The following is a 24665-nucleotide window of genomic DNA, read 5'->3' as shown; positions in this document are numbered from 1 at the left end:
CAAAAAAAAAAAAACTTAATGATAATAAAATCGCAGCATATTAAAAATTGTGTGGTTCAGTTAAACCTGGACTTAGATAGAAATCATATATCTCTAGATGAAAACAATAGAAACAAAGGATTGAAACCAAGCATTCTCCTTATAAAATAAAAAAGAAGCAAACTGAACTCAAAGTAAGTGGAAAAAATAAAATAAGATAAAATTAAATATAAATAATAAAGAAAATTTACAGAAAAACCCATGAAATCAAAAGCTAATTCTTAGAAAATAGCAGAATGAATATAATTGAGAAACCTCTAGCTAGTTTGATCAATTTTAAAATGGCATGAATATCAACTTTAGAAATAAAAAGAAGACAGTAGTACATGTATTGGAGACATTAAAAAATATCAGGGGACTATTATAAACAACTTTATGCCAACAAATTTGACAATTTTAATGGAATATGAAAATTCCTTGACAGACACAGATAACCAACTGACCAAGGAAAAAAGAAAATTTGAAGATCACTATGACCATTTAAAATTTTGATTCTTTAAAAAAAGTTATTTATTTATTTATTTACTTATGTGAGAGGCAGAGAAAGAAAGAGAGATCTATCCTCCATCCACTGGTTTACACCCCAGATGGCCACAGTGGCCTGGCTGGAACTTCATCCAGGGTCAAAGCCAAACAGCCAACAGCCGACAGCCTGGAACTTCATCCAGGTCTCCTACATGGGTTGCAGGGACCCAAGCACTTGCACCATCTTCCACTGCCTTCCCAGGCTCATTAGCAGGAAGCTTGATTGGAAGTAGAGCAGCCAGGATGTGAACTGGTGTTCTGATATGGAATGCCAGCATTGCAAATGGCTATTTAACATGCTGTGCCACAATGTTCACCCCCCATATATTCTTAATTATAAACCTTCCACAAATAAAATCCATGGCTGTGTGGCTCCAATGATAAATTCTGTGAAACATTTAAAGAGAAAATAATGCCATTTACTCAATTTCAGAAAATGGAGGAGGGGACACTTTCCAACTCCTCATGTCTAAGTCAGACAAAAAAAAAAAAAAAAAAAAAAACACTGGCTTTATGAATATAGATGCACAAATCCTTAATGAATTAGCAGATGAAATTTACAGATGAAAGTCAAAAATATGTAAATAAAATGATAATACATTATGATTAAATGAGGATTATGCAATGGTTGTTTAGTACTCAAATGTCAGTGTAGACACGGGTGCTGTGCTGTGGCAGGTTAAGTTACCACTTGGGATGCCTGAATCCCGTATCAAAGTGCCAGGTTAGAGTCCCGGCTACTTTGCACTTCAAAGCCAATTTCCTGCTAATGCACCCAGTAGGCAGCAGATGATGGCTCAAGAACTAGGTAGAAGGGGTTTCTGGCTCATAGCTTCAGCCTGGCTTCACCCTTGCTGTTGTTGTGAGCATCTGGGGAGTGAACCAGTGGATGGAAGACTTCTCAATGTGTGTGTATGTGTGTGTATGTGTGTGTGTGTGTGTGTGTGTGTGTCTATCTGAATATCCCTTTCTCTCTGCCCCTCTGCCTTTCAAGTAAATACATTTTTTTAAAGTGTGAATGTAACACAGGAGAGTATTTGCTCCAGTTATGTAGACCATGAACTTATTAATCATTAAATACATATCATTTATAATTTTTCAGGGGACTAACATTATTTTGGAGCTTGGAGAATGATGCCCTAAAACATGGCAATTTTTGAGCATGTTGAACAATCTGAGTTAAAGTAAATTGCAGATCTTAAAAGCAGGAAGCTCAGAAATGAACTAACTCTAATCTTTTTTTTTTTTTTTAAGATCCAGATATTTATTCCCTCAACTTCTAAATTTACAAAAGATGCGGAGAAAAATTACATACTGATTGTATTTTGCCCATGCCAGTTCAACTTGAATATTCATATAAAGTTGTCTTAATTATTAATTTTATACATTCTTTTTTGGATCAAAGAATTTGTATTCAAACTGGCTGATCTGTAATAAAACAGGTAATTCACTATGGGTTAACTTATGAACAAGAGGACAGTCAATTGTGGAATAATCAAGAAATTTAAATTTACTTGATGAGAGTGGATACCTTTAAATATTTATGACAAGATTTATGGTAACTTTAAAAAACACACACACACACCATCTCCTTGCTATCACTTTTTTGTATATAACCTTCCCCCAAAGCCTAAACTTTTAGATAACACTTTGCAGAAAATCTTCTTGTTTACAAAATAAACAAAAATCCATAGGCATATTGAGCAGAAATGTAGATTTAGGCTCCCCAAATGCCTCAAAGTAAGGTTTTTTCTTAACATATAAACAAATGGTAGTAAGCTTTACAAGGAATTATACACACCAAGAAGCATTTTTCTCTAAGCTTAACCAATTAAATCCTTAATAATAGAAAAAAAAATCATTTTGCTGTCAAATAAAGATTTTTCTCCCTTCTGTTTTTAAGGACTCCTTGAAAAAGTGCTGGAAAGGGGAGCCACTTAGGTGCCTCCACATCAACAGGTTTCATTATTGCTCATAACTGATAATCTACTGAATATTAGCTGCAGTTTCAACTCAGAGGCACGTAAAACTATGTTCTATTCAGAACTTCTATAAAACTAAAGAAACAAAAACAAAAAACATTATCTATGACAACACAATCAATGACTCCTGATTCAAAGATGATTACCACCTTTTACCAGGTACCCAAGTCTCCAAAGAGTGAAACTCAGAAAAGCAGAATGAATGTTAGCCCTTATTCTATCATGACTTGAGTTTCTTTTTTTTCTTTTCTTTTCTTTTTTTTTTTTTTTTTTTTTTTTTTTTTTTTTTTTTTGGACAGGCAGAGTTAGAGAGAGAGAGAGAGAAAGGTCTTCCTTCCGTTGGTTCACCCCCCAAATGGCCGCTACGGCCGGTGTGCTGCGCCGATCCGAAGCCAGGAGCCAGGTGCTTCCTCCTAGTCTCCCATGCGGGTGCAGGGCCCAAGCACCTGGGCCATCCTCCACTGCCTTCCCAGGCCACAGCAGAGAGCTGGACTGGAAGAGGAGCAACCAGGACAGAATCCGGCACTCTGACTGGGACTAGAACCCGGGGTGCTGGCGCCGCAGGCGGAGGATTAGCCAAGTGAGCCATGGCGCCAAAATAATGACTTGAGTTTCTACAGTATCAAAAAGAATTTATGGTTTCACCTATAGGTAGGTTCCACAGACAGGAGTCAAGAGTAAAGTAACAAAATACATATTCAGAGCATGTGAAGTAAAAAGGTACGTGGTTGCTCTCTTTCTATATATATATATTCATAATAGAAAAACTGTACTTAAAAAATTAAAGTCTGATCATCAAAGAAGGGAACTATCTAAGAAATGCTCAGGTCTCACAGGGCAACTTCATGAATATGAAACTACTAGAACCTCAATATGATACAGTCAATAGACAATTCTGCCCAACATTTATGTTTATTAAAAAGTGACATAAACAAACAAAGCCTGTACAAAAGAAATCCCCAATCACTCATCACTCTGAAACAGTAATCTTGAGAGACATTATCTCCTGGGACCCCCTCTTCCTCTGCCACGGCCACGTCCTCTTCCTCTACCCCGGCCTCGGCCTCTTCCTGCAACAGCTTCCCTTTTCTTAGATTTCACCTTGGGTTCAACATCCACAAGTAGTGTATCCAGAGGTAAACTGTCCGGTAGAATAAAATAGCAAATGTTATTTCCTCGAATACTCAGTGTTTCCAGCTGTACAGGTTCTCTGTTCTTCAGGGTCATTTTCACGGCTTTAAGATGCGTATTCATGCTGACATCTACACCTGTGATTGTTCCATGGACCTGTGTTCCATTCTTCAATTCAATGGTTACAGTTTCATGACTCAATTTCATCAAAAATCTCACGAGCTTCATCGTAGCGGCGCAATCGTCCTTTCTGCTCGATAACGCAGAGAATGCAACTACCGAGGACCGGCTAGGCGTATGAACCTACTCTAATCTTTTTTATTCCTGTCCCTTCAAGAGCAAGAAGGCTCTCTGGAATTCTCCTTATCTGCATTAAGACCGAATTGAAAAATGCCCTTCTATCTCCACCTGGAAATCCTCTCCTATCTCAGAAAAGAGGACTGAGGAAAGTAACCACAGTTCAGTGGACTTCCATGACCAGATACTGTCTGTCCCTTGGGCCTGTGCAAATTCCAAAGAGATGACCTCTGAAGTCATGATTCCCCTAGTAATCACTTAATAGCCCTCGGAATTGCCTACACTCCTCTTTCCTCCCCTCCCCTATAGATAAAGGGGTATGCAAGTTTTGGAATAATGTTACATACACAGGAGAATGATATCCTATGGCTCTCGTCTGTGCCATGATTTTATGCTTTTGCACATGAATAAATCTGTATGTCTTATTATTGAACATCTGAACTCTCATAGGGCTGAAGTGACATTTTCCTTCACCTTTATAACAGTAAGCAAAAACATCAGTGCCCCTATTAGCACCAATAGTTGTGTAGATTCGAAGAATGATATTGTGGGGGACAATAACAAAAATAGAACTCTTGGCTCTAGAAGTCAGGTTTTTTGTTACTGAGGCAATACAGCACTTTGACTTAGTGCATAATTACCTTCCTAAAGACTTTAATTTCAACCCATCTCTTTTCTCACCACTGTAAACAAAACTAAAGTTATGGTGGTCTGTTCGCAGGCAACAGCCCCTTTACCCACACAACCCTTGGAAGTTTGTGCCATGATTTTCCAACTTTCCTTGCCTAGCTCCTCACCTATTTTTATTAGGTAGGAAAGTAGACATTAGCCTATGTATATGAAAAGAAGCAAAGAAGAAAAATGGGAAGAATTTTCCCTCATGGTGGAATGAGGGAAGAAACAAAGAGGCATGCCTTGGAAGCAGTGTGGCATTCACACATCAAAGGTCTTGCCCACATCTGCTAACCTTATATGTGGGCCCCCAGCCCTCTCCCAGGGGCACCTCAGGGGACTTGTCCAAGCTCTGTCAGGAGTAATATTAGTTCCAATAACATTGTGCTGATAAAGCCCTTGGAGGAGTTTGATAAATTCCACACCTGGAAAGCCCTCTGTCCAGCAACATCCCAGAATAAGAGGGAAGAGAAAGAATGGGCTCATACCCATAAAAACTTCAATCTTAATGCAGACTGGGCTGTTGTTTTTTTTTTGCTGAGATACCCTCCTGGCCTGCCAGGTAAAGTTTGTTCATCAAAACTCACCATTTTTTTCCTTCCAGTCTCTGGCTCATGTCTGAAATACCATTCTCATGGGAAGACAAGTACCTACTCCAGCCATGGCTAGTAACATAGCTTTGGCAAGCCAGCCGGGGCAGATCAAAAGTGGGGATAAGTCTGAGCAGCCTCAGCTGATGACTTGCGGAATGCTCCATGTCAGGCCTACTTCTGTCCTTTCTCTTGCCTTGTCTATCTCATTCAACAGCGGCCCCAGTCTCTTTTCACTGCACCCACACAATAATGGGTCAAGCAGGTAAATGCTATTTGGGCATTCCCTTCCAGAAGATTTCCATGGTGGGATAAGCTGGGAATGCCCAATGGGGAAGATTGCATTAGGCATCCCACTGCCTCAATTCAGTGTCCACATTCCATAGGCACATTGTAAATCATGCACCTGTCCACTGCCTGAAGCCAATGCTGTTAGGAATCTATTACAGAGACGGAGGCTTACCCACTCTCACTCTTTTTTTTTTTTTTAACTAGCCACCTTGGCCTTTCCCTTCTCTGTCCTGTGCAGTGTCAGCCATGCAGTCTTCTTGCTGCACACATGCAGGCACAGGTCGTGTAGTTAAATGCAGTTAGGGCACATGCTGCAAGAAGGCTCCTGTAGCAGAATAATCTGGGTGTGGAACAGGAAAATTACATTCGGCACCCGGCCAACCACACACCCATCCACTCCCTGCAGATGATCCCATCAGGAATATCTTAAAGGAGACAGAGGCCATTCACTCTCTGTCTTTCCAGCTGACTACCAAGGCCCATCTTGCTTACGACTTCCTGGTGTGTATTTGCTACCCCCTCTGCATCTCAAGTGTTGGGAAGGGGCAGGAATGTTGTGCCTGCTCAGTAGCTGAGGCCCGAGGCCCAGCGTTAGTTGGCACTATCTTTATATGTTAAATTCCCTGCTAGAGGAAACCATGGGCCACTGTTTTAAAAAGCTCTGCAAGAACTGGTCTTATATGGCTTGTCTTAAACAGCTGGTTTTACTACTGACCATTCACCTTGCATAGACCTGTTTTCCAACTCCATCCTATATCTTTTCTCTAGATTGGCAAGGGCAGGCCTTCTGGCCCCTCTGACTCAAAAGGTGGTTTGTTTTGTTTTGTTTTGTTTGTTTGTTTGTTTGTTTTACAGGCAGAGTTAAACAGTGTGAGAGAGAGACAGAGAGAAAGGTCTTCCTTCCATTGGTTCACCACCCAAATGGCCACCACAGCCGGCGTGCTGCACCAATCCGAAGCCAGGAGCCAGGTGCTTCTTCCCGGTCTCCCATGCTGGTGCAGGGACCCAAGCACTTGGGCCATCCTCCACTGCCTTTCCGGGCCACAGCAGAAAGCTGGCCTGGAAGAGGGGCAACCGGGACAGAATCTGGTGCCGCAACTGGGACTAGAACCCGGGGTGCCGGCGCCTCAGGCGGAGGATTAGCCTAGTGAGGCCAGCTCCTCAAAAGGCTCTCATTTTCTGGCTTTCTAAATTATGGGTATTTCTCTGCCTATCTATTAAGAGCCCTCTGTTCTGAGGTCAGGGCCAATATATACCTTGTCTGTCATGCCCCTCCTTCCCCCATTATAGGTCCAAGGTCTGAAAGGAAAGAATAGTCCCTGAAGCCCTGTTGTGCTTTCTGAAACACAGAAATTGCTGAGTTGTTCTAATTGTGAGCACGACTATTTTAAGTCTTTTGTCATCCACAGTTTTGATTCTTCTCTGGAAATATTTGCAATTGGACTCAGGGTGTTATGTCTTTTACTGAAAACATTGTTGGTTCTATGCTTAAATGTTTTCCTTTCTAGGCTTAAAGATTTTCCTGAGATTTCTAGGGTTTGCAACACTTGGTAAAGTATAGTTGTGTAAACAAAGATAAAAACATTTATCTGTTTTCCTACTTAATTCCTCCAAAATTCAAAAACTACTTTAAAGGACAATTCTGTGTGTTCTTTGTTAGAAGATATTTTTCTCTTAATTTAGAATAATAATTTTTCTCTTAATTTAGAAGTGTTAGAGGATTCTTCAAGAATGTAGATTCAAGAAACCAGTAGGTAGGACAGAAAAAGAGAATGTGGAGAAAGCCAAAAGCATAAGAATGTACTTTTGGTGAGGAAGGTTAAGAAAGAGATTTTTTTTATAGAAAAAGAAACTGAAGTAAATAAGAATATTGTAGAATGTTTGCAGAAGTTGAATGTTGTGTGATATTAAAAGGAAATTATTTTAAATCAGTTCCTGTGTCTTAGTAGACCAGATGAATTATTATCTGATTTCATACCTCCTTGTTTCTTGATGTATTTAACTGCCCTAAATAATGGAATGATGCCATGTGCTAATCCTCTTAATCAAAGCTTTATTCTTGAAACTGACCTAAGAAACAAGGATCTGGAGCCAGTGCTGTGGCACAGTGGGGTTAATGCCCTGGCCTGAGGTACCAGCATCTCCTGTGGGCACGGGTTCCAGACCCGGCTGCTCCACTTCTGATCCAGCTCTCTGCTGTGGCCTGGGGAAGCAGTAGAGAATGTTCCGTGTCCTTGGGCCCCTGCACCTGCATGGGAGACCTGGACGAGGCTCCTGGCTCCTGGCTTCAGATCGGCGCAGCTCCAGCTATTGTGGCCAATTGGAGAGTGAGCCATCGGATGGAAGACCTCTCTCTCTCTCTCCTCCTCTCTCTGTGTAATTCTGACTTTCAAATAAATAATCTTAAAAAAAAAGAAAGAAACAGGATCTTATATGCCACTGGGAACATTTCTTGTGTTTTCTATTGTCTTGATAGAGTTTCAATTGCTTGGAGAAAACTGAATCAACTCTGATATGAGATGCTGCTCCAGGTTGAGCTGAGCAGCCTTTAACTGGGCTCTTTGCACCCAGACAAGACTCAACAGCTCTCTTCTCCAGGATCCCTCTCTTTTCTGGTTGTAGCCAGAAGGGGGAAGTCAGAGCACTTCCATCTGTTTCTTGCCTTTCCTCCTCCCTCTCCTCTTTAATCCCAACACCCCCAGCCCCGGAGGATTGGTTTCCTCCCTTTCTCTGCACACCCTGAAGAAAGAAAGAGAAAGAAAGAGAGAGAGAGAGAGAGAAGAGAAAGAGAGAGAGGAGAGAGAGAGAGAAAGAGAGGAAGGAAGGAAGGAAGGAAGGAAGGAAGGAAGGAAGGAAGGAAGGAGGGAGGGAGGGAGGGAGGGAGGGAGGGAGGGAAGGAAGGAAGGAAAGAAGGAAGGAAGGAAGAGAGGGAGGAAGGAAGGAGGGAGGGAAGGAAAGGAGGGAGGGAGGGAGGGAGACTTAGAAAATTTTACTCCCTACAAAGCTTTGGTTTTAGGTTTATTGCCTTATTTCAGGTCCTATTTTAAATGTCCACAAATGAAGCACTGTTTTGATTCATTTTTGTCTCTGGCCATGAGGCATATGGATGTTTCATGTCAACTGAGAAAAAGGCCATAGGAGATAGCGCCACAGAGAACCAAACAACTCGAATACAGGAGGCCAGCCTTGGAGCTGGATGGAAAAATCCTAGAGTCTTTTAAATGTTTTTTCTTTTTTCTTGCCAGAGTTGAAGGACTTGATGTTGGATGGAAACGCTTGCTTACCTTCCTTCTGGACACCAGGCTCTGTCATCGTGTTCTGTGAGTTTTATTGCACGCTTACCAAGTGATTTGTTGTGCTTACTTAACTGTGAGCTTACTGCATGAAAAATAAAAGAAAGCTCCTGGTCTTTAGGAGAAAAGCCCTTCCAGAGGTGCATATCTCCCAATAAAACACGTAGCCATCTGTGCTTCCTGTATTCATCTATGTTCACTCTGTTTGCACTGCTGCCCAAACCAACACGGCCGTGTGGCTGTGTTCCAGGTGGAATGACACTACACATTTCAACTGGGTTTCACAGCTTCTGCCTTCAAAAGGAGAAACAAACAAAACAAAATTGCATATCTCACCTTCACGGATTAAAATCTAGTTGGAACACCACATGGTAACCAGAAAAACATCAAGCAAAGTGCCTGAGCCGTTGAATCAGTTTCCAGGTTTCTGCTTAATTGTGTTAATCGGTGAAGGGAATAATGTGTTAACCAACAAGTTTTAAAGCTGGGTGAATTTGGCCGCCTGGTATAAAGTAGTGTTTTCAAGAGTCAAAAACAAAAGCTCAGCGAAGTCAATCATAAGGCCAGTTGGTAAAATTCTTCTAGAAGCCAATAGATAATTGGGGGGGGGGGGGGGGTGTACACTTGTACCGAATGTGAAAATATTAGAACCCAGGCACTCCGATATGGAATGTGGCATCTCAAGCTGCCTCTTAATTGCTGTGCCAAACAACTGCCCTACTAAAAGGTTTTTCTGACTCCAACACTCTGTAGGAAAAAATAAAAACATTTCCATTGCACCTTGAGATTTTTTTTTTACAACATTCTATAGCTGGATGAGATCATTTAGTCTAAATTATCTTACACGTGATAAAATCAAAGGTCCTCCAAGGTTATGCAATTTATTCTGGTTGCAAATATTTGGTGCAATATTTGAAATGGGTTGTCTGCATTTTCTCGTAAACCTCACTAATATCAGTGTCTGATAACGGATTTCTTAGTTCACTAAGTTACTGCCTTTTGAGGTTAAATTATTGGGTTAACATGATATAAAAGCAGCGTGCCTTCCACACTTTTACCCAACAAAACCAATAACTACAGAAAAATGGCAGCCACAGTATAAACTCAGAAGTCTATAGTCAGAATAGGCTTTCCCTCTGTAGGGAGAAGCTTATTCCTTGAGGTATATTGTGATTTTAAGCCTTTGAACTTGATTGGTACTGAATAGTGTGAAAGGAAGTAGGAAAGTATTATGTGTCTCCTTTGTGCCTTTTTCTGAACAGAGGGTTCGCCCATCCACTGGGATTCCTGATCTGACAATGAAGTATTATGTTGTTTAAAACGATTTATTTATTTATTTATTTGAAAGGCAGAGTGACAGCGTTAGAGCGAGAGAGGGAGCTGGGGTAGGGGAGACTTCCACTCACTTGTTTATTCCCCAATGCCACAATAGCCAGGGCTGAGCCAGGTCCACGCCAGGAGCCAGGAACTCCATCCGGTTCTCCCACATACAAGATGTCAGGGACCTTGGGCTCTCTTCTGCTACCTTCCCAGGCGTATTAGCAGGGACCCCTGCTGTGGAGCAGAGCAGCCAGGACTCCAATACAGCATGCCAGCATCACAAGTGGTGGCTCAACCCTGTATACCACAAGGCAGGTCTCCTGAAATATTGATTTTACCCATTAGAACCATTCCTAACAAACATTTTAACTCATCTTATATATTTACTATTAACATGTATTTAATTATTCTTAACAAACATATATATTAACAAACAACCATATATATTGGAAAGGCAAAGATGCCCACCGAGATTGAGAGGGAGAGGAACAGAGACAGACAGCACACTCCTATGTGCTGCTGGTTTACTACCCAAATGCCTGCAATGGCTGGGACTGCAACTAGAGCCAGAAGCCAGAGATGAGCACCAAGCCCAAGCACTCCACCTTGATTTGAGATGCAAACTTAGTCACCAGGCCAAACTCTCCCTACCCCTTTAGAATTATTCTACTCTCCCTAGCCAGATCTTGCAATATCAGTGCCTCCTTTTCTCCATGCAGGCTTTTCCATGAATGTGATACGTTGTATGACAGGGGTCTGGAGAAAGTAAAAGCCATCTGATATGCTTAGCAACCCAAGGAAAGTATTGCAAATGTGGCTACAGTTAGCACATTAGAAAAATTCATGAGGAGTCCTAGTCCCATGTGTTATGTTGTTCAGTAAAGAACTTCATACTTTGTGGTAGTTTCACTGCTAAACATGAGCTAGGAATTGTGCTCATAAATTAGATATTTTGCTTGAGCTATGAAACAAAGTCCTAAGTGCACAGAGCAGAAACTTAACACTGCTGTATTCATCCCAGCTTTTGACAAATGCATTATCAGTCATTTAAGAAAAAGTAAATGGGAGCTGGCACTGTGGCCTGTGGGGTTAAGCTGCCACCTGCAATGCCAGTATCCCAAATGGGCACTGATTCGAGTCACAGCTGCTCTACTTCTGATCCAGCTCCCTGCTAGTGCACCTGGGAAATCAGTAGATTACTCAAGTCCTTGGGTCCCTAACCCCACATGGGAGACCCAGATGAAGCTCCTGGCTCCTGGCTTAGGCCTGGCCCAGCCCTGGCCACTGTGGCCATTTGGAAAGTGAACCAGGGAAGGGAAGATTTCTCTGTCCCTCTCTCCCTACTTTCTCTCTGTAATTCTGCCTTTCAAATAAATAAATATTTTTTTTAAAAATGAGAAAAAAATGAAATAGAGCTTATAGTAGATACTTAAGAGAAGGGAAGACTATCTCAAAATGTAAGAGAAAATAATTTTATATAAGAAGCGAATTCTAACTTTAGAAAGCAATTGTTTCATAGGTCTCTGCTAAGTGTAGGAATGATGTAGCTTCCATGAAATGGGTACTTTGAACCATTAGGCTAAGATGACACAAATGATACCCAACTGAATGGCAAACTTATGTAAGTAAAAGTAAAAAAGAGATAAAATAGTGAAAAGCAAAACTAAAACTAAAACCCTCCATCTAGAAGTACTAAGGACTATAACTAACACTCCTGACATCAAATCAGAAATCTGGGGAGCGAACTCGAGATATTCACCAAGAAGTCCTAGAATAAATTAAGACAGACAGACAGAGAAAGGAGAAACAGAGACAGAGATTTCTTGAAACAAAATGATGAAGGTCAATAATAATCTAATAGTTGATGACAACTTAATTCATTTAATTGATAGCTATTTAACATCTATTATGCTTTAGGTACATGCTGGGAAAATTCATACAAAAAAGAAATCAGAATGGTTTAATAAACATCATGCAGAGTATAAATGAAGGCAAAGAAGATACAGACCTGAGAGAGGGGATCATTTTGTATTGGTAAAAAAAAAATGCTTATGCATGAAATGCCCTGGCATTAAGTAATGTAATATTTTAAAAGTTAGAATTATGGAGAAAATTAGAAAAGTAAGCACTTAGTGGAAACTTGAAAGTTGCAACCTACTCCAAGGGATAGAAATGCATATGGGTTGGACATCTCTGCATGAGGATGCCTAGGTACTAAGTTACAAAATACTAACAACATCTTGCTTAAGCCCTTGCCACGCAAAACAATGTCCACAGGTGGGTAGAATGGGCATCACTGGGGAACTCATTAGAGGAGCAGAATCTTGGAGCCCCTCTCACATACACTGAAGCAGAATCTACGGTCTAACAAGATGCTCAGGTGATTCACATGCACATTATTCACTCATGGTCAGACATATACTTACTTGGTATGTGAGGATTCTGAGTAATAAAGTTAATGAGGCAAAATTGTATGTGCTACTTACCCTACCAACAGAGACCATGTTCTTTTTTTGAACATTTAACTAGGCTATAGACAAAACTCTTCTCACCACCAAAACGCAGAAATTGTGCAAGTTATGTGGTCTGAAAACTAGATTAAAATTTAATTACACCAATGTTGAAAAAATCAACCAACCAACCAATAAACAAAACCTTAGCTAGCTATTATCTCAAAGAAGACATTAAAAATAAAATTGTGGACTTTTGAGAAAGCTTCATACCAAGATTTATAAAATGCTCTCGTCTGTGTTCTTAGATAAAAGCCTATGACAGTTTTATAGAATGGTCAAGTGTCGCTCCCCCTCTTCGTGGAGGAACCACACAGGACCCTGCGCTGTTCTTTCATCTGCTCGGCCCTTCCCGGGTTTGCTGCTGGTTCTTCCCGGGTTGGCTGCAGTCCCTTCCACCTCCGTGGAAGGGCGGTTCCCCCTGGCCACATTCCCCACTTCCGCAAGGGAGCGGCACACCGCCGGCCGGCTCTCTCGGGGGCTGCACAGGTGTTCCTTCAGATAGATGTTCCCCTTAGATGTTCCTGGTGCATGTTGTCTCTCTCCTCCCTTATAGTCCTCTTCCGCCAATCCCAACTCGGCTGCCCACACGCCGAGTACGCTGCTCTCCTCCAATCAGGAGCAGGATCAGCTCCTGGAGGTCATCACTCAAGTTGGCAAGAGGCAGCTGCGTAGAAGCTTTTTTCTCCTCTCCCAGCGCCATATTGTGGGAGAGCAGATGCATAGAATAAGTCTTAATTCCAGTAACTTAGTCTAGTCCCGGTTGCTCCCCACAGTCAAGGACAAGACACATGCCTGGTGGCAAAACAGATACAACCAAGTTTGTTGTCTGGGTAGCTTGTAAGTTATATTTAACCAACTACAGCGTTATCTCTTCTTTACATTGGCTTTAAAGAGAATTGCTACTCCAGTGGTTCCATACTGTGCTCAACCCTCTGCCTGAAAGACAATCCTTGATTGCCCAAAACTCTGAGACTCAGAGCTAGAGTAACTCACTCATTAATGAAAGGCCGCCCAACTGCAGATCACAATTGAGCCTCCCTGGAACAAGCTGACGCTCTTCCTAGGAAAGAGGGAGGAAGAGAGTGTTCTCTTTTTATTACTTTTTCAGGGCAAACAATGTGGGTCCAGAATGAAATTCAAGCACAACATTATTTTGCTTTGATTTAGGATACAAAGGACAAGCTTCTTTCTAAGTTTTACGAACAAATAAAAGGGAAATATGTATCATTTATCAATAGAGAATCTTAAAGAGGTGTGAGCAGAAGGCATGTTTACTCCTCTTACTGTAGATATTCAAAATTTATCAGAGAATGTGCCCAACCCTTGGCATACTTTGCTTAAGAACAATAGAAAATAAAAGCTGTCCATCACATCCTGTTCCTATAAGAAGATTTCAAAGAAGCTGTGATACAGTTGTGCCAGGCAGTTAAAATAAAAACTGGTAAAGATGAGAACCAGGTCCTGTTGGGTTTCTGCAGAGGACGTTTTCTAGGTGAGATTTAGTGATCTACATAGAAGTAGATTGGGAATTGTGGTCCTTGTCTTTTATTAAAGCTTAAGAAAAATTCTGAATGAGATGGGAAGGCAGGAGACATAGAGGAAGGCTTCCTTTTTCCTTCCTGTAAGAAATGCAGTTCAGACAACTATTGCTGAATGAGGCCAGATACAAACACAGTAAGATAAGAGAGCTCCTTTCTCCTTTCAGGAAACTTAGAAGATCATATAGGGAAAAATCAAATGAATCCTTTATGAGAAGCTTAGGAAAGCATAATCAGTGTGATTGGGAAACATCTGTGAGGGAGACAACATTATTTGGACAAGAGGTGTGTGAGGTTAAAATAATTCCAAGTGGAGGAATGCCTTTCTGGAAGGCACGAACCGTGGGGCATGGTTAGGCTGTGCAGAATGTATGAAAGGAGGTCTCTAGGAAAGGAACCTTGAAAATTATGTAAGATCCAGATAAATCTTAAATTCTCATCTGTATTTCTAAGATGCATACTCACTCTTGCTGCTTTTTTAAGGTTTTTATTTATTTATTTAATTTGTTTGAAAGACAGAGGAAAAGAGAGTGAAGGGAGAGAGAGAGAGCGAGCGAGCTCTCCTATTGCCTAGTTCACTCCCCAGGTGCCTGTAACAGCTGGGAATGGGCCAGTCTGAAGATAGAAGCCAAGAACTCAATCCAAGTCTACCAGGTGGGTAACAGGAACGCACTGCTTGAACCATCAGTGCTATCTCCCTGGTCTGTCTTAGAAGGAAACGAGAATTGGGAGTGGAGCTGGCACTTCGATTTAGGATCTGGGTGTCCCAAGTGGCATCTTAACTGCTATGCCCAATACCTGCTCTGGACACTTCTGATCAGCATACTTCTGGAAGCCCTACCCACAGCAATTAGGCAAGAAAATGGCATCCACATTTGAAAAAGTGAAATTGCCTCTGTTTGCAGATGATATGATTCTGTATATGAAAAACCCTGAAGATGCCCCCTTTAGAACTAATGAACAAATTCAGGCAAGTTTCAGGATACAAAAACCAATGTACCAAAGCCAGTTGTAGTTCTAAACATTAGCAATTAATTACCCAAGAAAGAAATCAAAGAGTGAGTATTTGGCTTAGTAGTTAACATGCCCATGTCCAATACAGGAGAAACTGGGATCAATACCTAGCTGGCTCCTGAATCTAGTGCTAACACAGACCCAGGGGGCAGGGGGCATCAGTGATGGCTCAAGCAGTTGGATTCCTGCCACCCACCTAGAAGACCTGGATCGAATTCCTGGCTCCCAGGCTCTGGGGAGTGAGTCAGCATATTAGAGCACTCCCCCCCCACCCCACCCATCAAATACATAAGAAATGTTTTAAAATCAAAATATTTCCATATTTAATTCAACTTAAATTTCAATATTTAATATGAATAAATGTAACAAAGAAAGTAAAATGTATATACTGAAGACTACAAAATATTGACAGAGGAAATTTTTTAAAATAGTAAAGTTATCTTGTGTGCATGGATTGGAAGAATTAATATTGTCAAAATGTCTATATTAACCAAAGATGTGTGTAGATTCAATCAAAGTCCAAGGACATCTTTCATAGAAATAGAACAAACATTCCTAAAATTCATATAGAACCACAAAAGGTTTGGCATAGCCAAAGTAATCTTGAGAAATCACAAATCTGGTGGCATCACGTTTGTGATTTCAAAATAAATTACAAACCTAAAATAATCAAAACAGCGTGGTATTAGCATAAGAACAGAAATAGGCACCAAGGCTGGCATTGTGGCACAGCGGGTTAAGCTGCCTGCAGGAGACACCAGCATCTGTATCAGAGCAGCAGTTTGTACTCTGGTGGCTCTACTTCCAATTAAACGTCCTGCTAATGTGCCTGGGAAAGCAGAAAATTTCCCAAGTACTGGGTCCCTGCCACCCACATGGAAGACCTGGATAGAGTTCCTGGGTCCTGGCTTCAGCCTGTCCCAGCCCCAGTTCTTGCATCCATTGAGGGAATGAACCAGTAATGAAAGATCTCTCTCACTCTCTCATTCTGTATCTGCCTCTCTCTGTCACTCTGCCTTTCAAGTAAACAAATAAATCTTTTTAAAAAAGACCAGTGGACAAGTAAATAAATGAAATTTATTATTCACAAAGTGAACAAAAAGCTACAGCTTAAAGGAAATGATGGGAACATCTATGGAAACATCTAGCATCTACTGAAAACAAAGTGTTTGTGACAGTTGCCTTAAACACAAGAAATTCTGAAGAAATCAAACATTCAATCAAAATATACACACTACATATGGTTCTCAGTGAGATAGGTACCAGTAATATTCCTTGAAATCTCAGTAAACTCTTGTTGATAGAGAAATATTTGAAGTAAATAATTTCCTCAGAAAGGTTTTATCTTGATAGAAATTATGAAAACAACTCAAAATTTTGTTAATATATTAACATTTTGGAAAACAATGCATATTTATTGTTGAAATAGCAGAAAATACTGATAATAAAAATAGCAAAATACAACTACCCAGAGATAACTATGAATAGTAACTTATTTACTTCCAGAATTTTTGTACAAACAATTTTATAGGATTAATACTGTTTAGCACTTTTGAGCTTTATGTCACAATGGTTATACAAATTATTTAATATGTGAAACTGTTTTTATTATATGGATGTATCATAACTTTTGAACAATTGCATAAGAATCTGTATTCAAGCCAAAATTAAATATTCTTGGTCTTTAAAATTTTTTAATTTGATTAATTTAGTCTCATTTCCTTATTTTTAGAGGCTTATTTTAAAATGTAAATATTTTATTAGTTTTTCCAGGATTTAAAAAAAATTTATTTATTTATTTTTATTTGAAGGAGAAAGAGAGAGAGAGAGAGAGAGAGAGAGAATGAGATCTTCCATCCACTGGTTCACTCTTCAAACTCCTATAGCTTCCAGGAGACTGGGCCAGGCTAAAGCCAGGAACCAGGGACTCAATCTAGATTTCCCACATGCATTGCAGGGACCCAGGCACTGGAGTCGTCACTTGCTATTTTCCACCCTGAGGATGATCAGGAAGGTGGATCCAGAAGCAGAGCCTGGACTGGAATCCAGACACTTCAGTATGGCAGTTATTTGCTGAAAATTTCTTTGGTAGATAATTTTTTTTTCATTTGAGCCCATGTCTTCTACTACTAATGGTATATATATGGTATCCTATATGGTATATATATGTGAATAAATACACAGCATGAGACTTCAAAAGTTTATGGACAAGTGAAATTAAAGATACATCTATTTGGAAAAACCCTGCAAGATATAGGTACTGGTAAAGACTTCTTGGAAAATACCCCAGAAGCACAGGTAGTCAAAGAAAAAATTAACATTTGGGATTGCATCAAATTGAGAAGTTTCTGTACTTCAAAAGATACAGTCAGGAAAGTGAAGAGGCAATTGACAAAATGGGAAAAAATATTTGCAAACTATGCAACAGATAAAGGGTTGATAGCCAGAAGCTACAAAGAGATCAAGAAACTCCACAAAAACAAAACCAACAACCCACTTAAGAGATGGGCCAAGGACCTCAATAGACATTTTTCAAAAGAGGAAATCCAAATGGCCAACAGGCACATGAAAAAATGTTCAAGGTCACTAGCAATCAGGGAAATGCAAATCAAAACCACAATGAGGTTTCACCTTACCCCGGTTAGAATGGCTCACATGCAGAAATCTACCAACAGATGCTGGCGAGGATGTGGGGAAAAAGGGACACTAACCCACTGTTGGTGGGAATGCAGACTGGTCAAGCCACTATGAAAGTCAGTCTGGAGATTCCTCAGAAACCTGAAGATAACCCTACCATACAACCCAGCCATCCCACTCCTTGGAATTTACCCAAAGGAGTTTAAATTGACAAACAAAAAAGCGGTCTGCACCCTAATGTTTATTGCAGCTCAATTCACAATAGCCAAGACCTGGAACCAACCTAAATGCCCATCAACGGTAGACTGGATAAAGAAATTATGGGATATGTACTCTTTAGAATACTATACCGCAGTAAGAAACAACAAAATCCAGTCATTTGCAACAAAATGGAGGAATCTGGAACACATCATGCTGAGTGAAATAAGCCAGTCCCAAAGGGACAAATACCATATGTTCTCCCTGATTGGTGACAACTGACTGAACACCCAAAAGGAAACCTGTTGAAGTGAAATGGACACTATGAGAAACGGTGACTTGATCAGCATAGCCCTGACTATTAATGAACAACTTAATACATTATCCCTCTTAGTAGTTTTTTTTGTCTGTTCTACTTAATATGACTGCTTTAATTCTGCAATTATCACACAGTTATTCTTAAGTGTTGAAAATTAACTGAAATGTGACCCCTGTTAAACATAAGAGTGGGAATAAGAGAGGGAAGAGATGTACAATTTGGGACATGCTCGGGCTGACTTGCCCCAATTGGTAGAGTTAGAAACATACCAGGGGACTCCAATTTAATCCCATCAAGGTGGCATGTACCAATGCCATCTCACTAGTCCAAGTGATCAATTTCAGTTCACAATTGATCATAATAAAAGGACTAAGAGTCAAAGGGAGCACATAAACATGTCTAGTACCTGCTAACACTAACCGATAGAATAAATAAAGGGGAGAGTGATCCAACATGGGAAGCAAGATACTCAGCAGACTCATAGAATGGCGGATGTCCTAAATAAACAGCACTCTGGCCTCAGAATCAGCCCTAAAGGCATTCTGATCTGGCTGAAAAGCCCATGAGAGTATTTCAGGCATGGAAAGCCAAGACACTCTGGCAAAAAAAAAAAAAGAAAAAAAAAAAAAACAACCCTAAATGAAAGATCTCTGTGAGTGACATCCCAGTGGAAAGAACAGGTCTTCAAAGAAGGAGGTACTTTTCTCTGAAGGGAGGAGAGAACCTCCACTTTGACTATGACCTGGTCTAAACAAGATAAGAGTTGGAGAACTCAAGGGGCTTCCATAGCCTTGGAAACTCATGACTGGTGCAAAGGGAGATTACTGATGCCATAAACAGGAGTGTCAATTTGTAAAGTCAACAACAGGAATCACTGTGCACTTACTCCTCATGTAGGATCTCTGTCCTTAATGTGCTGTACATTGAGGCTTAGTGCTATAACGAGTACTCAAACAGTATATTTCACTTTGTGTTTCTATGGGGGTGCAAACTGTTGAAATCCTTACTTAATGTATACTAAACTGATCTTCTGTTAAAAAAAAAAAAAAAGAAGAAGAAGAAATTATCAATTCCCAACTTGACTCTCACTGGGATTAAACATGACAATAGGTCTGATCTGATTTCATCATCATTTAAAAAATCATCTATTATTTTTCACTTTATGTTTCTGTGTGGGAGCAAACTGTTGAAATCCTTACTTAAGGTATACTAAACTGATCTTCTGTATATAAAGAGAATTGAAAATGAATCCTCATGTGAATGGAAGGGGAGATGGAATGGGAAAGGGGAGGGTTGCGGGTGGGAGGGACGTTAGGGGGAAGCCATTGTAATCCATAAGCCATACTTTGGAAATTTATATTCATTAAATAAAAGTTAAAAAAAAATGGACAAGTGAAATTAAAGATACGTCTATTTGGTATAAAAAATTTGAAATGTATGCATAGTTTTTCATTTTCCATGAATGTTTTGGAGGCCACTCATATAATCCTAACATCTCTGGTACTTATTTACATATACAGAATGAGGTAGGAACATGATCAAGTATCGCAATATAAATTACCTATCTGTCCTTTTTGCATTGATTAAAATGTCAACTTTATCATATACTAAACTCTTATAAAAATAATCTTGGGGCTGGCACTGTGGCATAGTGGGTAAAGCCACCGCCTGCAGTGCTGGCGTCCCATATGGAAGCCAGTTCGAGTCCCAGCTGTTCCACTTCCAATCTGGCTCTCTGCTATGGCCTGGGACAGCAATAGGGGATGGCCCAAGTCCTTGACCCCCTGTACCGGCACGGGAAGACCCTGAGAAAGCTCCTGGCTCCAGGCTTCAGATCGGCACAGCTCCGGCTGTTGCGGCCAACTAGGGAGTAAACCAGTAGATCAAAGACCTCTTTTTATCTGCCTCTCCTTCTCTCTGTGTGTAACTCTGACTTTCAAATAAATCTAAAAATAATCTTAAAATGTTTTATTTATTTACTTTAGTGGGAGAGAGAGAGAGAGAGAGAACATTGGTTCATTCCCCAAGTGCCTGCAGCAGCTGGAGCCAGAACTGGAGTCAGGGACTGAATTCAGTTAGTCCTGACGTGGGCATACCAACCAACAGCCCAACCACTAGGCCAAATGCTTGTCTGTCTTACTGTATTTTAAATGTTTGTAGCACCTGAGTTGTTGGGATTTTCATTGCTATCATTTCCTTGTAATTTGGACTTGAGACCTTTCTCAAGTCATAAACCAAGGTCTCCACTCTAGGAGAATCCTGACTAGGGAAAAGGTAGGTGCAAGTGTGTTAGGTGAGACACAATGAGGGAATGAAACCAAATGTATAAACAGAATAAATTTAGTACTCACAGTTCCAGTGGGTTTCAAGCAGAGGCTGAAGGCAAGTTAGGAGGCAGCAAGAACTCAACCAGTAGATGAGGAGCAAGAAACAACCTGTGGGACCATGCATTTATTAAGGCCCATGGATGTTATCCCTTAGGTTTTCCTGGGAGGAAAGACATAATTGTTGACAATTATCAACATTTGATAAAAAATATAAATGCACAAATACAAGAAGTTTAATAAACCTCAAGCACAAACTATATGGGGAAAACTACAGCAAGTATATCATAGTCACAATGCTCAAAACCAGTGCTAAAAAGAAAATCTTAAAAGCAAAGAAGAAAGAAAAAAGATAATAAAAACAGCAGATGTATTGTTGTAAGTTCTGCAAATTAGTAGAAATATCTTTAAGATTCAAAAAACAATATCTAGACATAGATCTAGAATACTATGCCCAGTGAAAATATCTTTTTTTAAAAAATGTTCATTTATTTATTTATCTTAAAGGCAAAGTGAGTGAGAGAATGAGAGAGGGAGGGAGACAGCGAGGAAGAAGAGGAAGAAGGAGGCAGAGGAGGGAGATGAAGAGGAGGAGGAGAGAGATCTTCCATCCATTAATTCACTCCTCAGTTGCACAACAGCCAGGGTTTGGCGAGGCAGAAACCAGGACCCAGACATCATTTGGGTATCCCATGTGGGTGGCAAGAAGCCTAGTACTTGGGCCATCATCAGCTACCTCGTGGGCACATCAGCAGGAAGCCCGATCTGAAGTGAGAGGTAGCCAAGACTCAATACATGTACTCCAATATGGAATGTGGGTGTCCCAACTGGTGGCTTAAAATGATGTGCCACCAGGCCTACTTCTCCCTCAATATCTTTCTAAAATGAGGGCAAAATGAAGACTATATTCAGCCCTAAAGGCAGAAAGCATTCATTATCATCAGACCTACAGTACAAATACTATTAAAAAAAATTCCTTCAGGCAGAAGGAAACTCCAGAGTGGCAGACACAAGCTCAATGGCTGTGTTGGGGTGCGGGAAGACAGGAAAGGGTTTGAATGGTGGAATCACAAAGGTACACGAAATCTTTGTGGAATAATAGATGTGTTTATTATCTTGCTTGTGAGCATAGAGTAAAACTTATCAAATTGTATACTTTGTATCTATACAGTTTATTATACAACAATCACAGTTCCAGAAAAGCTTTTTGAATGCACCTTGTGAGGTTGGCCAGGGAAATTTACATTACTTCTCTCACAGTTTCCAGGCTGGCTTTATTCAGCTATATTTATGGTCTCAAATAGGACAAATTAAAAAAAAATCAACAGAACTTTACACCACAGTAGGAACACCTTTGATTAATAGCACTGAGTTATCTTTCTAAAACATTGTAAAGTTAAATATGTAGAAGGCAACCCTCCTTACCTCCTTTATAAAGGAAACAAAATTATTTATTTTCATATGTCAGTTAATATTTAAAATTTACCTGGATGACAATGCAGTTTGATTCATGCAGACATAAATGATGGATAACTTGGCCGGCGCCGTGGCTCAATAGGCTAATCCTCCGCCTAGCGGCGCCGGCACACCGGGTTCTAGTCCCGGTCGGGGTGCCGGATTCTGTCCCTGTTGCCCCTCTTCCAGGCCAGCTCTCTGCTGTGGCCAGGGAAGGCAGTGGAGGATGGCCCAAGTGCTTGGGCCTTGCACCCCATGGGAGACCAGGAGAAGCACCTGGCTCCTGCCTTCGGATCAGCGTGGTGCGCAGGCCGCAGTGCACCAGCTGTGGCGGCCATTGGAGGGTGAACCAACGGCAAAAGGAAGACCTTTCTCTCTGTCTCTCTCTCTCACTATCAACTCTGCCTGTCAAAAAAAAAAAAAAAAAAAAAGATGGATAACTGTTGTAGTTGATTTCTCAACAATGTTGCAGTGGATTCGTTTCTGAGAGGAGGAGCGTGGTGGGGGTAAGAGGCGTGGAGTCACCACACAGACCACAGACCCCGTGAGTCGGGTGAAAGCAGGCTTGAGGCAAGCAGCCCGCAGACTCGTTTATTTCAGTTGGTACAACATCTTATATAGCCAAGACCAGCCAATCCGGTCAAGGGGCAGTCTATGCCCCAACCAATCACAGCCTGTTGTCAGGCAGTTTCCAAAGCCTGTTGCTAGGCAGGCTCTGTTTGCCATGTGAGTTTCAAAGCCATCCAATCACAGCCTGTTGCCAGGCAGGCTCCATTTCCAGGTGAGTTTCAAAGCCATTCCTGAGTAACTGACGCTGGCTTGCCAGCGGCCATCTTGGCATGGCCTTCTCATTCCACCACAGATAACAGGAGTCTTCTAAAAGTTCATGCAAAATGCATACAAAAAATTATGTGTGGATTTCAAAATTTTTGCACCACCACAATAAACTTGCCTTTTGATTACATTTTTCCACAAACCCTTGGACATATTCTCTTATAAGACCCCTTCAAAGAGTAAGGAGTATAAAGCTAAAAGGCAAGGTGAAAATATGTCATAATTTTAGTGAGATCCTGATGTTTTGTGTTTTCAGAAAAATTAACATTAACTCTTCCATTAATTCTTAAAATTGTACTGATTTGGATAGTAAACTATAAGGTCACATACCACAGCTGGTTAAGACAGGAGGTAGATGACTCCAGAGATGGAGAAAAGAACAGAAGGAGAATATGAGAGACACAAAGTCAAAGTCTTCTGTGTCTCAGGGTTGCCTAAATCGCCTGTGATATAAATTCATCTACAGTAGGGTATGAGTCATTGGTGGGAATGGTACTAACTCCTATTATGTTTTACGTCATGTGAAGAAATTCACACTACAGTGACAGAAAATGAAGAAAACACACAAAGCAGTAGACATAACAATAAAGAGAAAGTGTGCACTGAGGCCAGGTTCCTGGGTCTACTTGTTACTGAGATCCAGGTGCCTTTGGATGGTTTGCCCTTCCTTGCATTCTTGGAGTTAGCATATTCTCTGGTCTTTGACACTTCTTGTTATTGAATCCAAAGCATTCCATTATTCCTTCTTTATAAACTAAAGGTCCTTCATCTGGGAATTACTCTTCCCTGAATCCATTTTTTTTTTTTTCAGGGGACTGGCTCTGTCACACGCTGGTTATGGGAATGAGAACAAGACCCCAAGCTGGCCAAGCACAGCAGTGTGTCCTTCTATGCACAGGGAGTGGCTCTGGGAGGGTCACATGACCCAAGATATTCTTTTGGAGTTCTTCTTTGGGAATTTTAAGAAAATAATCTTAAGGGCCAGTGCTGTGGCATAGCGGGTAAAACTGCCACCTGCAGTGCTGGCATCCCACATGGGCGCCAGATCGAGTCCCGGCTGCTCCACTTCCGATCCAGCTCTCTGCTATGGCCTGGGAAAGCAGTGGAAGATGGCCCAAGTCCTTGGGCCCCTGTACCCATGTGGGAGACCTGGAGGAAGCTCCTGGCTCCTGACTTCGGATCAGCACAGCTCCAGCCATTGCAGCCAATTGGGGAGTGAACCATTGGATGGAAGACTCTCTCTCTCTCTCTCTTTTTGCCTTTCCTTTTCTCTGTGTAACTTTGACTTTCAAACAAATAAATAAATCTTAAAAAAAAAAAAAAGAAGAGAAAAGAATCTTAAAGAAGGAGGTTTTCTCTCCACTCTTGTGGGAGGGGGGTGGCAAATACACATGGAGAGGTGGTGAAAAGACACTGGTGGTGTGTTTTTCTTCCCTCACCATCTCAACAGACCACCCACAAGTGCTGCAAGTTAGTTACTGGTCTACTTTACTTTTTGCACATGAGGAAATTGAAACTGAGCAGGATCCAGTATCATTTACAAGGGTTAAAGAGTGGAAGAACAGGAATTTAAAGTCCAAACCGACAGCTCTCCCACCATACCACCTTGCTTCTCACAAGAAAGTTCATTTTAGGTAAACAAACACAGTGTGTAATATATACTGGGTGCTATTCTAGGAAAAAAAAACTGTCC

The 24665-nt window shown here is 40.9% G+C and overlaps 1 long non-coding RNA gene and 1 pseudogene across 2 annotated transcripts in view; one reads left to right on the top strand and one right to left on the bottom strand.

The window, feature by feature from the left end:
* LOC127483289 (uncharacterized) overlaps positions 1-24305 on the top strand; it is a 37475-nt gene extending 13170 nt beyond the window's left edge. Inside the window, exons 2-3 of the long non-coding RNA XR_007909436.3 lie at positions 8773-8847; positions 23784-24305. This is a non-coding gene — a long non-coding RNA (uncharacterized LOC127483289). The remainder of the gene's footprint in view (positions 1-8772; positions 8848-23783) is intronic.
* On the bottom strand, positions 3440-4013 carry LOC100349685 (small nuclear ribonucleoprotein Sm D1 pseudogene; annotated as a pseudogene). The gene has a single exon (XR_016212396.1). The product of XR_016212396.1 is annotated as a small nuclear ribonucleoprotein Sm D1 pseudogene (transcript).
* Positions 24306-24665: the final 360 nt, after the last annotated feature.

Source organism: Oryctolagus cuniculus, chromosome 8, assembly GCF_051225735.1.
Source record: "Oryctolagus cuniculus isolate XC-2025 breed Fujian yellow rabbit chromosome 8, ASM5122573v1, whole genome shotgun sequence".
Lineage (NCBI taxonomy): Eukaryota > Metazoa > Chordata > Mammalia > Lagomorpha > Leporidae > Oryctolagus > Oryctolagus cuniculus.
The sequence above is the reverse complement of the archived record's forward strand: the minus strand, read 5'-3'. Positions and strand labels throughout refer to the sequence as shown.